Source organism: Podarcis liolepis (assembly GCF_965112155.1).
Source record: "Podarcis liolepis genome assembly, chromosome: 11".
Taxonomy (NCBI): Eukaryota; Metazoa; Chordata; class Lepidosauria; order Squamata; family Lacertidae; genus Podarcis; species Podarcis liolepis.
Genome location: NC_139565.1, coordinates 63154538 through 63172330, shown reverse-complemented (window position 1 = coordinate 63172330; position 17793 = coordinate 63154538). Strand labels below are relative to the sequence as shown.

General features: G+C 47.0%; 1 protein-coding gene and 1 long non-coding RNA gene across 2 annotated transcripts in view; one reads left to right on the top strand and one right to left on the bottom strand.

Moving 5' to 3' along the window:
* The window catches only part of ARID3C (AT-rich interaction domain 3C), a 125339-nt gene that overhangs the window by 53969 nt on the left and 53577 nt on the right, over window positions 1–17793 (bottom strand). The gene's annotated exons all lie outside the window — the stretch shown is intronic.
* Window positions 2965–17793, top strand: part of LOC310689134 — a 283669-nt gene continuing 268840 nt past the window's right edge. The window contains exon 1 of the long non-coding RNA XR_014517354.1: window positions 2965–3041. This is a non-coding gene — a long non-coding RNA (uncharacterized lncRNA). The remainder of the gene's footprint in view (window positions 3042–17793) is intronic.

Sequence of the window (17793 nt, the reverse complement as noted above, 5' to 3'; positions counted from 1 at the left end):
ATGTTTCATTTTGAAATCTTTCAGATAATATTTTGGTTTTCGGTTTAGTACGTTGCTTTGATTGCATACGCTACATTTGGCTTTCTTCAGATTGTTTTCTTGATGTTTTAATATTCTGTAAACTGCTTGGAGGTTTTTCTTAAAAATGTAAAGCTGTATAGAAATGAAATAAATAATAATAATAAGCTGATCTGTGTTCTGGACGAATGTGAGATGGAGACGCATCTCTCTCTCTCTCTCTCTCTCTCTCTCTCTCTCTCTGGCATCTGGCCTCTCTCGTCTCTCCACACCCTGGGGGGGGGGCCGCACCACCCCAATTACGGCGCATAAAGGCAGGAATGATCCTGCACTCCAAGCGGGCGCAATTACCCTCCTCTCCCGCCTGCCGGTTTTTTTTGCAGCCGTGGAACTTGAAGAAGCGAAAACAGGTGTGACCTCAAAGCTTTGGTATCTATTTTTCCACCATTTATTAACCTCTAACCTTTTATCTGGGGGGCGCCTGGAGATGCATAAACATGTTTCATCAAACCCGGGCCAAAGGTCACCTTTTAAGCGGAGACAATTGCAGAGCGGAATGGCAGAGGGTTTGGGGCGTGGAGGGTTTCAGGCCTTCATTAAATGCATTGATCAGCAGGCTCCCAAACCCCTTTGATAATGTCATCCCGGCCTTTAATGGGGGAAAGTTAGGGGGTGGCCTCCCTGGGGGGGTGGAGAAGGAGGCTTTCTCGCATGTTGCCACAAGCAGATGGGCCGCGGTGGGCTGGATTAACCATTCCACTCCTTCTGCTTCCAAAAGGAACAGGTGGGAACAGGAGCAGGGCTGCAGCACCAAATTCGGGTGCCGTCTCAAAGACCGATTTTTCAATCCCATCAGAAGTATCTGGTTTTTTTTTTCTTCTTCTTCTTCTTCTTCTTCTTCTTCTTCTTCTTCTTCTTCTTCTTCTTCTTCCTCGGCGATCCCTCGTAGCCGAGTAAGATTGTCTTCCATGAACACAGACTCAACAATGAGTCTCTAAGTGACTGTGGAGGCCAATTCTGGATCCACACGTCCTTCCACAGTGGGGACATTGGTTTCCAGGCAGGAGTTGATCACGGTGTGGATTTGCCAAGCGTGCCTTCCTCTTAGCATGTTTCTCCCTTGCGTCCTGAGTTCGAGTGTCTTCAAAGCCCAGGACACCTTTGGTCAAGGCTGTTCTCCAACTGGAGCGCTCACAGGCCAGTGTTTCCCAATTGCTGGTGTTTATACTACAGTGGTACCTCGGGTTAAGAACTTAATTCGTTCTGGAGGTCCATTCTTAACCTGAAACTGTTCTTAACCTGAGGTACCACTTTAGCTAATGGGGCCTCCCACTGCCACCGCATGATTTCTGTTCTCATCCTGAAGCAAAGTTCTTAACCTGAGGTACTATTTCTGGGTTAGCGGAGTCTGTAACCTGAAGCATCCGGAACCTGAAGCGTCTGTAACCCGAGGTACCACTGTACATTTTTTAAAGATTTACCTTGAGAGAGTTTTTAAACCTCTTTTGTTGACCACCAGCATTATGCTTTCCATTTTTAAGTTCGGAGTAGAGTAGTTGCTTTGGAAGACGATCATCAGGCACAACATGACCAGTCCAACAAAGTTGATGTTGAAGAATCATTGCTTCAACACTGGTGATCTTTGCTTCTTCCAGTACACTGATACTAGTTCGCCTGTCTTCCCAAGTGATGTGTAAAACTTTTCAGAGACACCTTTGATGGAATCTTTCGAGGAGTTGGAGATGGTGTTTAAAAGCGGTCCATGTTTCACAAGCATACAGTAAGGTTTACTGTATCTGTACTAACCCCTTACCCACTGCATGTGATGCCACAAAGAATCTGAAAATCCAATTGCTTTTTTCTCTTTTAAAACCATTTCCTAGGCTTGGCAGCCGGAAGAAATATTATACAACGCAATATCATCTCATGATGCTCCTTTAACTTGTGTGATTTCAGTCGTAAGGGCTTGAGGGCCAGCTGGCTGAAATTCTGCAAGTTAAATGCAAGCAAGGCTCTTTCCGCACAGAGTTTTCCTGGTGCAGAAAGCGCTTTTAAGCTCTCCGCATTGCCGCATGAGGCAAGATTGGCTCTGAAAGCCTAGAGATGTTTGTGCAAAATCTCACAGGAACTCATTGACAGCCCCGGGAAATCTTATGACAGCATCCCAAAAGAGAGAGCCTTGCCCCCCAAGCAAGGTAGGGAACTTAAAACTCTTTACATGGCTCTTATATCTCCTCTCAGCCTCCTCTTTCTCAGGCTAAACATTCCCAACTTCTTCCTCAACTGCTCCTTATACACCTTGATTTCTACAGGATCACATTGCTAAACCTCAGCTGCTACACAGCAAAATCTGGAGGCTCCGCAGTTAGCTCTCGCAAGACCCTAGATCTGAGTTACATTGCCAATATTTATTCATTTCACAGAATCAGAGTTGGAAGGGACTACCAACAAAAGACAAAGGTCCGTATAGTTAAAGCTATGGTTTTCCCAGTAGTGGTGTATGGAAGTGAGAGCTGGACCATAAAGAAGGCTGATCGCCAAAGAATGGATGCTTTTGAATTCTGGTGTTGGAGGAGACTCTTGATAGTCCCATGGACTGCAAGAAGATCAGACCTCTCCATTCTGAAGGAAATCAGCCCTGAGTGCTCACTGGAAGGACAGATCCTGAAGCTGAGGCTCCAGTACTTTGACCACCTCATGAGAAGAGAAGACTCCCTGGAAAAGACCCTGATGTTGGGAAAGATGGAGGGCACAAGGAGAAGGGGATGACAGAGGACGAGATGGTGGGACAGTGTTCTCAAAGCTACCAGCGTGAGTTTGACCAAACTGCAGGAGGCAGTGGAAGACAGGAGGGCCTGGCGTGCTCTGGTCCAGGGGGTCACGAAGAGTCGGGCACGACTAAACGACAAAAACAACAACAAAACAACCAACAAAAGAGGGGGACATGGGTGGTGCTGTGGATTAAACTGCAGAGCCTAGGACTTGCCGATCAGAAGGTTGGCGGTTCGAATCCCCGCAACGTGGTGAGCTCCTGTTGCTCGGTCCCTGCTCCTGCCAACCTAGCAGTTTGAAAGCATGTCAAAGTGCAAGTAGATCAATAGGTACCGCTCCGGCGGGAAGGTAGACGGCGTTTCCGTGCAATGCTGCTCTGGTTTGCCATAAGCAGCTCAGTCATGCTGTCCACATGACCCGGAAGCTGTACGCCGGCTCCCTCGGCCAATAAAGCGAGATGAACGCCGCAACCCCAGAGTCGGCCACGACTGGACCTAATGGTCAGGGGTCCCTTTGCCTTTACCAAAAAAAGAAGAAATGATGGAAATTCCAAAACGAAGCACAGAAACCTTGTGACATATTATTATTCAACCAGGGATTTGCAGGTAGCAGTCGTGACACAAACCAATTTACTCGGACATCGGCCCCTTTGCAGCTTTCTCCCGTGTAAGTGTCCCTAGACCTGAGGCCTGCCTTTCTCGCTCTGGGCTTCTCGGGAGTTGTCAGGGATGAATGAAGACGTGTCAGAGCAGCCTGCCAAGACCACACAGAAGCAACTTGTGATGCAACAGGGAGAGAGGAATGCCCCGTCTTGGCAGGATTACCAGAGGAATAACGCCGAAGCGTGAGCCAGCAGAGCTGGAAATTGTCCAGAGGGGGAGCAGCACAAAAGCTGACACAGATTTCGGTGGCGGAAGGTTCAAGGCATGAAGGCCAAGGTCCTTGGACAGACAGGCAAGATTAGACGGGGACTGTTTGCTGTGGAGAGGAGACTGATAAGGCGGGATGTGACCGGGGTCTATAAAATAATGAGAAATAGCAGATTGCAGACCTCCTAACCTCCCTCAGGCATGCTGCCAATGAGAATCAAAGGTCTCGGCTTACAAATGGGTCGACTGTTCTAATCGGGGCACAAGTGGCCTGTGGGACTCCCCGCCACAAGAGCCCTGCAGGTGGATCAGGCCAAGGCCTAAGCCCAGCATCCTAATCTCACATTGGCCAACCAGGTTTCCCCAAGGGAAGCCCACCAACACAGGACATGAGCCCAACAGCAACTCCCTCCTGTTGCGATTTGGACAAAAACATCTGGAAGGCTCTTCTGGGATATTCCAAAGTCTCTCAAAGAGACCCCTTTAACTGATATTCCCCACCAAAGATGATAGGCAGAATCTCCAACCCTAGCTCCTGTCCCAGGACTACAATTCCCACAATTCCCTGGGAAGAGGGAACAGTCAAGCTAGTTTAGGATCCGTAGTGCGGACATGTTGACAGGGATAAAACCCCACCTCTTCTCTTCCCAGCCCCACTCAAAAGCAAAGGGAGAATGTGATCTCACAAGACATCCCCCCCAGCCCCTGAACCACAAGCATGAAAACAAATACAGGCCAGGAATTAATTCTGGGGCTCTTACCCAGTGCCTCTTTCTAAAAAAAAATGTTTTGGGGTACTCTCCTTTTCCTACTCATATTGAAATACTGCCCCTCAATGAGGCCAAACTTAAGATTCACAAAATGTTTAGTGGTCTGCGTACCCCCAGAAAAAAGCACTGACTGCTCTTAGCCCAGATTAATTATTTGCATAAAACATTTACTGTCTATATCATAAAGAGACCCTGAGTATGTTGTTTGTGGTCCACTGGGTATGTTAATGTTCCAGCTAACTTGAACATTAACTGGATCCTTAATCACCGGAGGCCCGTGCAATTGTCATAACTTGTGGGGGAAGCACAGAAACACAGCAATGTAGAGTCGGAAGGGACCCCCAGAGATCATCTATTCCAACCCCCTGCAACGCAGGAATCTCAGTTCAAGGCTCCCTGACAGATGGCCCAACCTACATTGGGGAGCAAAGCCCTTCGCTTCTGCATAGAAGGAATCTACACAGGGGAGACTTTCGCACGTATGAGGAAGCCATGCTTTATTGGCTCCCATTCCTTCCTCCAGCTTAGTAGCTCACGAGTCAAAAGTAATCGATGAATTAGCAATTGCAGAGTGTGGGGGGTGGGGGGGTGGGACAATCACTCCAACGGCAAAGAGCAACTCAGCTGCAAATTGGGATTTTGCCATTCTGAGCATCCCGCGCCTTAGATTTTGGTTCCCGTTTCTCCGCAACAAATATCCAGAACTTTGCACTTTGCTCAGATGGAATGTGCACCAACCCCCCCGGCCGACAGAGCAATTGTGCAACCCCACCGTTCCCTTTCCTTGATAGCAACCTCCGAGCAAAAAAGCCCCCTTTTTTTAATCATGTTTGTATTGATATAATTAGTAACTCATTTAACACCATCGATAGAGCTATATTCCTCTATAAACAGAAGAATTAAACTGTCAAGCCTTGGAATCGATACGCCGGCTGAGAAGAGGTCTTGGCTGCTCTCCCTCCCCAAACCAGAGGGCACGGGAGGGGGGATGGATGGGGGGGGGGGTTGTGCGCCAACACAGCACTCTTTCCTGAATCTTCACAAACAAATAGCAGCTGGGGGAGGGGGCAAAATTTATAGACAGAAGAAACAGAGAAAGGATTATTCACTTCCTCTCCAGCCCCCTGATCTGATTCTCTCCCCCCCCCCCCACATACACCCAAAGAGATGTTTTGAACTAAACCAGAAAAAGGCCACAGGTTTTCCACTGTCTCCTTGACTTTGGCCTCAGAAGCACATGTTATTCTCCCCTCCACAATACCAACTTCAAAATACAGTCATACCTCGGGTTACAGCTGCTTCAGGTTGCGTTTTTTCAGGTTACGGACCGCCGAAACCCAGAAGTACCGGAACGGGTTACTTCCGGATTTCGGCGGTCGTGCATGCGCAGAAGCGCTAAATCGCACTTTGCGCATGTGCAGAAGAACTAAATTGCAACCCGCGCATGTGCAAATGTGCAGACACGGGTTGTGAATGTGCCTCTTGCATGGATCACATTCGCAACCCGAGCGTACACGCGTCCACTGTAAATGGTTTGACAGGAGGGGCATGGAATCGTAGAACTGCCGAGTCGTAAGGGGTCCCCAAAGGTCCTCTAGACCAACCCCCTGCCATGAAGGAAGCACAGCGAAAGCATCCCTGACAGGTGGCCACTCAACCTCAAAATCACCGACAAAGGAGAGCCTTCTGAGGGTGTCCTCTGTTCCCTTGTCGAAGCATCAGAAAGCTCTTTCTAAGGTTTAGTTCGAATCTTATTTCTTGCCATTTGAGTCCATTGGTTTGGATCCTGCCCTCTGGAGCTGCAGAAAACCAGCCTGGGCTATCATCCATGAGACAACCCTTCAGATATTTGAAGACCACCCTCCTATCACCCCTGAGACTGGTGTAAACAGAATTATGAAGTGTCCTAAGTCTCCAAGGGACACGGGTGGCACTGTGGTCTAAACCACAGAGCCTAGGGCTTGCCGATCAGAATGTCGGCGGTTCGAACCCCCGTGACAGGGTGAGCTCCCGTTGCTCAGTCTCCGCTCCTGCCAACCTAGCAGTTCAAAAAAACATCAAAGTGCAAGTAGATCAATAGGTACCGCTCTGGCGGGAAGGTAAACGGCGTTTACGTGCACTGCTCTGGTTCGCCAGAAGCGGCTTAGTCCTGCTGGCCACATGACCCAGAAGCTGTATGCCAGCTCCCTTGGCCAATAAAGCGAGATGAGCGCCGCAACCCCAGAGTCGTCTGTGACTGGACTTAATGGTCAGGGGTCCCTTTACCCTTTACGAAGTCTCCAAAACATTTTAAATTCAGCGCCTGATCCTATTAATTCCCGATTCATTGTTCTAAAATGCACCAAAAGCGAAGGAGCTGCCATCTACTTAGCCCTGCACCAATACAGTGGTACCTCGGGTTAAGAACTTAATTCGGTCTGGAGGTCCATTCTTAACCTGAAACTGTTCTTAACCTGAGGTACCACTTTAGCTAATGGGGCCTCCCGCTGCTGCCACGCGATTTCTGTTCTCATCCTGAAGCAAAGTTCTTAACCCGAGGTAATATTTCTGGGTTAGCGGAGTCTGTAACCTGAAGCGTCTGTAACCTGAAGCGTCTGTAACCCGAGGTACAAGCGTATTATTATTATTAATATTATTATTAGGCAGCATGTGAAGAGGAATTCTGTGTTATCCGAAACCTTGCTTCCCGTGGCAAAGAGTCCTCTTCTGCCTCGCTCAGGGCTTGCTTTTCTCTCCTGACGTGCCCCTCTTGAGGGGGCGGGTTGTAGCCCAACAAACACCCCACCCCACTTATTGTCATGGAGATGTTATTCGGTCAGGTCTGTGGCTAACTGGGGCTTAGCCTGAGGGGGTGGGGGCAAAGGTCACCCTGTTGGCGCTGTTTGTTAAAGGCCCGGTATGAAGACTCGTTCGGCAGCTTTCTCTCTTCCAATTACTTCTTAGAGAAAAATAATATTGACTCTGGCTCACTTGATGAGCTAGAAAAGCAAATGGGTCGAGCCCCTTCCCTTCACACCTCCTGCCCCGCAAGGCAAGCAGTGCCCTGTCCACACTGTCGAGCCAAACTTGACCACTGCTAGCCCACATTAAAAAAACACACACACACTTTTTTCCATTTCCTGCAAAAGTTGTCAACTGTTCCACAACCAAGTTCCTCCTTCCTTGAAGGTTTTAAAGCATGGGTAGGCAAACTAAGACCTGGTGGCCGGATCCAGCCCAATCGCCTCCTAAAAACGGCCCGCGGGCGGTCCAGGAATCAGCGTGTTTTTACATGAGTAGAATGTGTCCTTTTATTTAAAATGCATCTCTGGGTTATTTGTGGGACATAGGAATTCATTCATTTCCCCCCCCCCTCTCCAAATATACTCCGGCCCCCGACAAGCTCTGAGGGACAGAACTTCCTGACAGTAAGAGCTGTTCGACAGTGGAATTTGCTGCCAAGGAGTGTGGTGGAGTCTCCTACTTTGGAGGTCTTTAAGCAGAGGCTTGACAACCATATGTCAGGAGTGCTCTGATGGGGTTTCCTGCTTGGCAGGGGGTTGGACTCGATGGCCCTTGGGGTCTCTTCCAACTCTAGGATTCTATGATTCTATGACAGTAGACCGGCCCCCTGCTGAAAAAGTTTGCTGACCCCTGTTTTAAAGGATGGGTGGCCATCTGTCAGGGATGCTTTCGCTGAGATTCTTGCATTGCAGAGGGTTGTGCTAGATGACCCTTGGGGTCCCTTCCAACTGTATGATTCTATGATTGTACAGTGGTACCTTGGTTCTTGAACGTAAACCGTTCCGGGAGTCCCTTCAACTCCTGAAACTGTTTGAAAACCACCGATTGGTTGCAGGAGCTTCCTGCACTCCTATCGGAAGCCACGTCGGATGTTCGGCTTCCGAAAAACGTTCGCAAACCAGAACACTCACTTCCAGGTTTGCGGCATCCGGGAGCCGATTTGTTCGACAGCTAAGCCGTTCAGGAACCAGGGTTCCACTGTATGATTCTATGGAGCTTACCTCTCAGCACCCAGGACACAGCCAACACCGCAATTAACAATGCTGTATTTAAAGACGCTGCTATTTCAAAACTCCTTTGGCTGGGCATGTTGCTAGACCTCATGAGGTTGCACCGCTACATTCCATCTTGCGCCCTGGAAGCCCTCATCCAGGTCCATTAAGGTGGGTGAGTTAAAGGCTCTAGCCAGAGAGAAAGGTACTTTGCACTTGCCCTGCAGTTTGATTCACAGCAGCCTCTCCCGACCCAGTGCCTTCCAGATCGTTTGGTCTAAAACTCTCATCAGAGATCAGGGGAAAGAGACGGCGGAAGAAGACTGGAAGAAATTTAAAATTTATCTTAAGAAATACTGTAAAATTAATGAGTGCTAAAATGTTATGGTTATAAAAAGTAAGCGGATTACAGCTGTAAAGATTAAGTAGAAGAAAAGAAAAGGAAACAATTAGACAATTAGATAAAATTAAGGGTGAGGATTTGCTGAAATAAATTTTGGAATTGGAATACAGAAAGGGGAGGTATGGGGAGGTCGGTGAAATAAGTTTTAAGGGGAAAAAGGATATGAAATTATACATGTTTCTTTTTGTGTTTGTATGTTTGTATTGTGTATTGTCTGTGTTTATATAAATTGTGAAAAACCAATAAAAATTTTATTAAAAAAAAAACTCATCAGACAACACAGTTGTTGCAACAAAAGGCTCACGTGGGTTATACAGTCCAAAACATCTGGAGGGCCCATGTTAGGGAAAGCTGGGTCAGAATGGAGGCTCCTTGGGGCAGTGACCTGTCCTTTTATTACGATTATTATTATCATTATGAGAGATCTGCATTGGCTCCCAGTACGTTTCCGAGCACAATTCAAAGTGTTGGTGCTGACCTTTAAAGCCCTAAACGGCCTCGGCCCAGTAGACCTGAAGGAGCGTCTCCATCTCCATCGTTCAGCCCGGACACTGAGGTCCAGCGCCGAGGGCCTTCTGGCGGTTCCCTCATTGCGAGAAGCCAAGTTACAGGGAACCAGGCAGAGGGCCTTCTCGGTAGTGGCGCCCCCCTGAGGAACACCCTCCCACCAGATGTCAAAGCAATAAACAACTATTTTACTTTTAAAAGTCATCTGAAGGCAGCCCTCTTTAGGGAAGTTTTTAATGTTTGATGCTGTACTGTTTTTAATGTTCAGTTGGAAGCCGCCCAGAGTGGCTGGGGAAACCCAGCCAGATGGGCGGGGTATAAATAAATTATTATTATTATTATTATTATTATTATTATTATTATTATTATTATTATTATTATTATCATTACTCCCCCATAGCTAGATAGCTCCGATGGTTAGCACATGGTGCTGATAACACCAAGGTTGCAGGTTCAATCCCCGTATGGAACAGCTGCATATTCCTGCAGATGATCTCAGGCTCCCTTCCAACTCTATGATTCTATGAGATGCTTTCAAGAAATCTATGCTTGATTATAAGCATACAAAAAACAAAAAACCTCCAAGTGGTTTATGGCAAAGATAAACAATAAATTTATCAATAAGGAGAATCGACAGCAATAACTTAATACTTTCGAAAAGTTAGAATACAGTAATACAAACTCAAAGCAGATTAAAATCCACATCAACTTTCTGAACACCTTGGTAAGCTTCATCTAAGCAAAAAAATGATTTTCGCAGGGACCGAAAAGAGTGCAGAGAAGGTCAATCGGCAGGGAGTTCCGAAGTGTGGCTGCTGCCACGCTAAAATATTGAGTTCTTAAAATGCAGGTATGATATGGTGTGGTACCTATAACAGTGTCAGGTCTGCCAATCGAAGGAGCTGAGTGGGCCCACGGGGGGGGGGCTGCCAGAGGCATTTAGGCACCTGAGGTGACCCACAAAACAGTGCCCCCCAAGCCAGGAAAGAAGTGGATGAAGATCTACATTAAGAATACGGGGGGGGGGGGAACGACTCAAATCTACCTCACCCAACAGTCGAATCAAAAGCTGCTGGGGGTGGGAAGGCCTGCTGTGAATCACGCCGGGCAGGTACAAAGCCCAGGAGACCCCAAAGAACAGCCCCCTTATTTCATCCCTTGAGGAAGAGGAGAGCAGCAGCGCCTCCCATTTGCAGAGTCGGCACTGGGGGTGGGGGCCAGTCCCGGATTTACATAGAAGCTAAACAATCTCTAGCTTAGGACCCCACTCTTTTGGGGCCCCCCCCAAAAAAGGGGGGGAAACTGGATGTACATTTCCAAAATATAAGATAAAAAACAAATAAAATAAAACCTACATACAGCAGCAGTGTTTTGTGTTGCGTAGGCTCCTATCATGTAAGTAATGGGCGCCGCCTGCTAGGCTGCTCCCTAAAATATCCCTGGTTTGCTCCTTTCTATATATAGGCTGCCTACATTCTGTGTGGACTGGCTGCAGGGCAACATGTGCAAATGGCTTTAGATACCTATTAGGTCCATAAATTACCATATAGCATATATTCAACACAAAAAAGAGTGACCATTTGTTGTTGACAAAGGACAGCTGGACATAGAAAGGGCCCCATTCCCTTCAGGAGCTGAGGGCCTCATCAAACCTAAATCTGGCCCTCGCATCCTGTGCAGGCATCTGGACATTTTGCCAATGGATGGCAACCCTGCATTATACTGAATCAGGCTGTTGCTCCATCTAGCTCCTTGTCTCCTGCACTGGCTGGCAGCTGCTAACACCCCTGCATCCCATTCCCAGTGCCAGATTTACGTATAAGCTAAACAAGCTATAGCTCTGGTCCATGGGGTCATGAAGAGTCGGACACGACTAAACGACTAAACAACAACAACAAAACAAGCTATAGATTAGGGCCCCACACTCTTGGGGGCCCCAAAAAAATTTAAAGGAAAAAAAACCTGGATGTACATTTCCAAAATATAAGATAAAGAACAAATAAAGTAAGACCTACATGCAGCAACAGTGTTTTGTGTTCTGTAGGCTCCTGTGTTGTAAGCCATGGGCCCCGCCTGCTCCCTAACATATCACTGCTTTGCTGCTTTCTATATACAGTGGTACCTCGGGTTAAGAACTTAATTCGTTCTGGAGGTCCGTTCTTAACCTGAAACTGTTCTTAACCTGAAGCACCACTTAAGCTAATGGGGCCTGCCGCTGCCGCTGTGCAGCCGGAGCCCGATTTCTGTTCTCATCCTGAAGCAAAGTTCTTAACCGAGGTACTATTTCTGGGTTAGCGGAGTCTGTAACCTGAAGCATCTGTAACCTGAGATACCACTACATTCTGCATGGACTGGCTGAATGGCAACATGTGCAAATGGCTTGAGATACCCATTAGGTCAATAAATTACTATAGAGCATATATTCAACACAAAAAACAGCAAGAATTTGTTGTTGACAAAGGACAGCTGGACATATAAAGGGACCCATTACCTTCAGGAGCTTAGGGCCTCATCAAACCTAAATCTGGGCCTGTTGAGGGCGCTCCCAAGACGGCAGCAGATCCGGCTGGCAAGCAATGGATTCCTTGCAGGCCAAGATCCGCAACCCTTGTGGATCTTGCCACCTGAGGCGGTCGTCCCATTTTGCCTCATGGGAGGGTCAGTGCTGAGCTTTGCTCCCTGAAGCGCCATCTGCGTAGGATGGACCTAAAACCGCCTTCCTCCTGACCTCATGTGCTTGTGGAGGAACCCTACAAACAATCACACACGCACACACACACACACACACACACTCCTGCTTCATGCCCAGCTAGCGAGGATGCAGCCCCCGCCGCCTGACCTTTGCTGGGGGGGTGGGGGCTCTGGTCTCGAAGCCGAGTGCCAAAATCCAAATCTCCCCCAATTACCATTTAATGGCCAAAGGGCCAGATGGAGCCGTTAATAAGTTAATGTTTATGAAACGGCTTGATTTTTATTAACACTCGTGGAATTGAAGTTTGCACAGAGGTGGGGAGAGCTCAGCTCTTTGGGGGGGGGGGGGCTGCCTAGCTCACTAGCATGACCCACCCAGGGAGTTGGTTGAGGGGCACATGCACAACACCCAGGCAAACGTATTTTTTCTAGCCTGGCCATGAAAAAGAGCAAGTGACCGCAGAAGTGCAATTCCAGTGCAGTTCACTCAGGATCCTGGGGTGCACGTCTAGGATCACGCAGTGCAAGCCTCAGCGGAGAGTGCAAAATGTTTTGCTTGGGATTCCTTGCACCCACGAAGAGCACCTGTAGAAACCTGGCAGCGCTTGAAATCAGCAATATCAAAAGCAACACGGTGGCCAGAAACAATTACACTGCGAAAAACTTTATGGAATAATTCAAAACATCAGAACTAACCAACTGAAGTCTCTGAAAGTCCTTAAATGAATCACGGTGCCAGACTTTCCCCGGCAGAGAGCAAGCTGTGAAGCTTTGTATAATCAGCAAATGTCTAATACTGATGTCCAACTCTGAACTCTGCTGAACAGTGTTTCCGGATAACAACTACCATTTCGCTGAATTCTTCACCAGCCAATTAGTTCAACACTACTCATAAGTAGAAAGATATGAAATTTCTTCACTAACTGAAAATAAAATATTCAAACGATGACCTGTGCACGCATAACAACAACTTCAAATAGCGTAGAAATTATAAACTGTACTGTAACATATATTTTGCAACACGGGGGTTTGTTTGTTTACTCAGCATTTGAAATTAGCCAGGCGCCAGGCACATTTTGCACCTGTCTATTGAAGCTCAAAAATTCAAAAAAAGGGGGTAGAACTCCCAAAAATTCTGAAGCATTATAATCCTAGCCCGACCTAGGTGAAGCAAAGCGCAGTAATAAAGGATCGAGGACTCAAAGGTACAGTTTCTAATACTGAATTTACCAAAAAGGGGTTTGAAAACCTAAATGGCAAGTTTTAGACAAAGCCCAACTTGGAGAAAGCAAAGCACAGTAATAAAGGGTGAACACGGTTCTGGCTTCGAGCGCTGAAACATCAACTACAGTGGTACCTCGGGTTAAGTACTTAATTCGTTCCGGAGGGCCGTTCTTAACCTGAAACTGTTCTTAACCTGAATCACCACGTTAGCTAATGGGGGCTCCTGCTGCTGCTGCGCCACCGGAGCACGATTTTTGTTCTTATCCTGAAGCAAAGTTCTTAACCCGAGGTAATATTTCTGGGTTAGCGGAGTTTGTGACCTGAAGCGTATGTAATTTGAAGCGTCTGTAACCTGAGGTACCACTGTACTGGTAGGGCCAAAAAGAGAGGGGGAAGTCGGGGGGGGCTGCCAATCCCTTCCCTTTGGGGAGACCTTTCTCCCACAAATGCACCTCGCACACAAACACCCCACCAATTCTCGCCCCACCACCATTCCCTCCCAGCCCTCCTTGCCTTTTCCCAAACTGAAGGTGACCTCTCCCCCTCCGGCATCCAAACAGAACCTTTAATCTGCGATTAATATTTAACATCATTTTATAGGGCTGCCCGTTTAATAAGCGCTGATAATGCAGCCAATCAGGCAGGTCATTAAACCGGAGGGGAGAGAGAGAGAGAGAACGAGGGCCTCCACTTGCAAACATTAACCCAGCTTTGGGAAAAGATGTGGGGTGGAAGTCTGACCTTGGAATCAACCTCCTCCCTCAAGCTCCCTTTGCCCCCAACAATCTAGGGGGTGGGGGAACAGGGGGAGCGACCCACAAGATCAAGCCCAGGTCTGCAGAGATTTACTTGGTGGCTCAGAAGCCTTTGGGGAAACTCAGAGCAAGGATTTCAAAGGAGCTTTTTGCTGGGATCTTGGAGGCCTTTGGGCAAAACTGGGCGCTGCTTTCACATGCATCAATGTCTCTTTCTCTTGTGGGCGCATTAATTTTAATTTTTAGTAAATTTAATCACAGGGTTGTGGGTTCGAGCCCTACATGGGGCCAAAGTTTCCTGCACCACAGGGGGTTGGACTAGATGACCCTTGGGGTCCCTTGTGGGTGTTTATTGGGTTGTTTATGTTTTTGTTTTTATAATGTACTTTGTGATTTCATATTGTGATTTTATGCTGTTGGTTGTTTGTTTATTTATTCATTTTCCAGTTTTATTGTTTACTCATTATGAGTTGCTTTTTTAATCTAAGGTTACCAGATGTCCCTGTTTCCTGGGGACAGTCCCCGGATTTGCAAATCATTCCCCATACAAAATCCACTGAAGTTGAAAAAATGTCCCCGGATTAATTGAAAAAAATCGGATAACCTTATTTTAATCATACATTGTTTTTCTACAGACTTCCCAACCTATTACTCGGTGACATTCTCAGTAAGCTTTGTTTTGCTGCATATCCAATAGATTTTCTTCTATATATATATATAATTTTTATTAAATTTTCTGTTTTACAATTAAAATACTCATTTTTACATCCTTAAAATATCAATGACTTCCCTTCTTCTCTTTCCATGGTTCATTTTACATATCTTAAATCCCTGCATATTTTACAAAAACTATACCAATCATATTCCATTATTGCATCCATCAAACCTTATTTACACTTTTGAATTTATCTTAATGCTGCCAGCATTTTCAGCTGTACACAATCATTTCCCATATATTCAATAAACGTTTTCCAATCGTCTCTAAACGTACGTTCTTCTTGTTCTCTCATTCTATATGTTAAGTCTGCAAGTTGTGCATATTCTGTCAACTCAAGTTGCCATTCTTGTTTGGTCGGGACCTCGCTCGTTTTCTATTTGAGGGCTAACAAAACACAGGCTGCAGTTGTTGCATACTTAAATAACCTTTTTCTGATGTTTTCCACCGCATTTCTTCCTCCTCAATTCCTTCGTTATAATTGACTGTTGCTCAGAGTATAACCCCCTACTTGTAAATTGGTGATTTTATGTTAAAACCGCCTGAGTCCTGCAGGTTCCGGGTCAGTATACAAATTAAATAAATAAAAACATACATACATAACGTATTTTCCCGTCTATAAGAAGCCCCCATAGAATCATAGAGTTGCAAGAGACCACAAGGGCCATCGAGTCCAACCCCCTGCCAAGCAGGAAACACCATCAGAGCACTCCTGACATATGGTTGTCAAGCCTCTGCTTAAAGACCTCCAAAGAAGGAGACTCCACCACACTCCCCATTTATAAGACGCCCCCTATTTTGGGGGATTCAGATTTAAGAAAATGGGGGGAGATGTATCCGTGTATAAGACTCCCCCTAAATTTTGACATTGTTTTTTTTTGGGGGGGGTGGAAACCTAGTCTTACACATGAAAAGATGTGGTACATACATACTCTGCAATTCTATCATTCCATGACCATGGAAGCAGAGCAGAGCCATTGTGGTTAGCAGCGCTCTCCCTCTATGAATTTGACTAATCCTCTTTTAAAGTCATCTAAGCCGGTGGCCGTGGGACGCGGATGGCGCTGTGGGTTAAACCACTGAGCCTAGGGCTTGCCGATCAGAAGGTCGGCGGTTCGAATCCCCGCGACGGGGTGAGCTCCCGTTGCTCAGTCCCTGCTCCTGCCCACCTAGCAGTTCGAAAGCACGTCAAAGTGCAAGTAGATAAATAGGTACCGCTCTGGCGGGAAGGTAAACGGCGTTTCCGTGCGCTGCTCTGGTTCGCCAGAAGTGGCTTAGTCCTGCTGGCCACATTACCCAGAAGCTGTACGCCAGCTTCCTCGGCCAATAAAGCGAGATGAGCGCCGCAACCCCAGAGTCGGCCACGACTGGACCTAATGGTCAGGGGTCCCTTTAGGCCAGTGGCAGGGAGTTCCACAGTTTAACTATGTGCTACATGAGTTCCAGCGTTATGAAAGATGGAAGAAAAACTTTTTCCCCAATCCAGGCCATGGATTGTTCTTTAAGTTTCTGCCATCCCGCCACTCACTTGCCTTTTCCCTAAACTACAGCCTCGTTTCCCCTCGCTTGGCCCTTTGCTCAAACTCGGCATCCAAGGAGAAATCCCTTGCAAAGGGAGTCTGCTCTGGGCTTCTGTCTCCCCCCGCCCTTCCGCAAAACACAAGAGCCCGGCTCCTGCTATTAGCTCAGCCCAGAGTCGACAGGAAGTCAATGAAGGGATTTGTCCAAGTTAACCTCCTTGACCTCTTCTCGCTCCTCCCTGCCCAGCCTGGCCTGGCCTCCCTGCTGCGGGTTTCCTTCGGGGCTTTTTCTCTTTCTTTCTTTTTTTAAAAAAAGACATTTTCTTGTGGCTGCAAAGGGATAGATAAAACCCTGTCGTTACGGAACATGAATGTTCGACGCAAAAGCTGAACGAACGTACAGACAGAAACCTCCACTGTGTATCATTGCATGATTGGAGACAGCACTTCCCACACCCAAAAAAGTTTATGATGTGCACATACACTCTTTCTGCCTCTGGTTTAGTAGGTTTTGCAGGTTCCGGGTGCAGTTAGAAACTGGGATAGAAAAGCTAGGAGCCAAATACCTTCTGGGTTGTGGGCGCCAAAACAGAATGTCTAGTCACCTTTCAGAGGGTGGGTCAGAAACAATTTTTATTTATTACAGTGGTACCTCGGGTTAAGTACTTAATTCGTTCCGGAGGTCCATTCTTAACCTGAAACTGTTCTTAACCTGAGGTACCTGAGCTAATGGGGCCTCCTGCCGCCACCGCGCCGCCGGAGCACGATTTCTGTTCTCATCCTGAAGCAAAGTTCTTAACCTGAAGCACTGTTTTGGGGTTAGCGGAGTCTGTAACCTGAAGCGTATGTAACCCGAGGTACCACTGTACAGCCCATGCATGCGTATGTTTCCTTTTATGTATTTACTTGTACAGTGGTACCTCGGGTTACATACGCTTCAGGTTACATACGCTTCAGGTTACAGACTCCGCTAACCCAGAAATAGTGCTTCAGGTTAAGAACTTTGCTTCATGATGAGAACAGAAATCGTGCTCCGGCAGTGCGGCGGCAGCAGGAGGCCCCATTAGCTAAAGTGGTGCTTCAGGTTAAGAACAGTTTCAGGTTAAGTACGGACCTCCGGAATGAATTAAGTACTTAACCCAAGGTACCACTGTATTTTGATACTCCATTCACCTAAGTGACACATGGTTAATATCACATTTTTAGCAGAAATTGTTAATACACGCTTAATTTGGTGTTTACAGTGGTACCTATGGTTGCGACCCGATCCGTTCCAGAGGCCCATTCGCAATATGAAAAGAGCGCAACCCGCAGCAGCGCATCTGCACATGCACAGGTTGTGATTCGCCGCTTCTGCGTATGCGCGTGACGTCATTTTGTGCTTCTGCGCATACGCGAGCAGCGTAACCCGGAAGTAACCCTTTCCCGTACTTCCGGGTCACCGCGGGACATGACCCGAAAGAACGTAACATGAAGCAAACGTAACATGAGGTATGACTGTACAATAAAAATATTGGTACCATAGTTCAGTATTCAAAACATTCTACTCTTTAT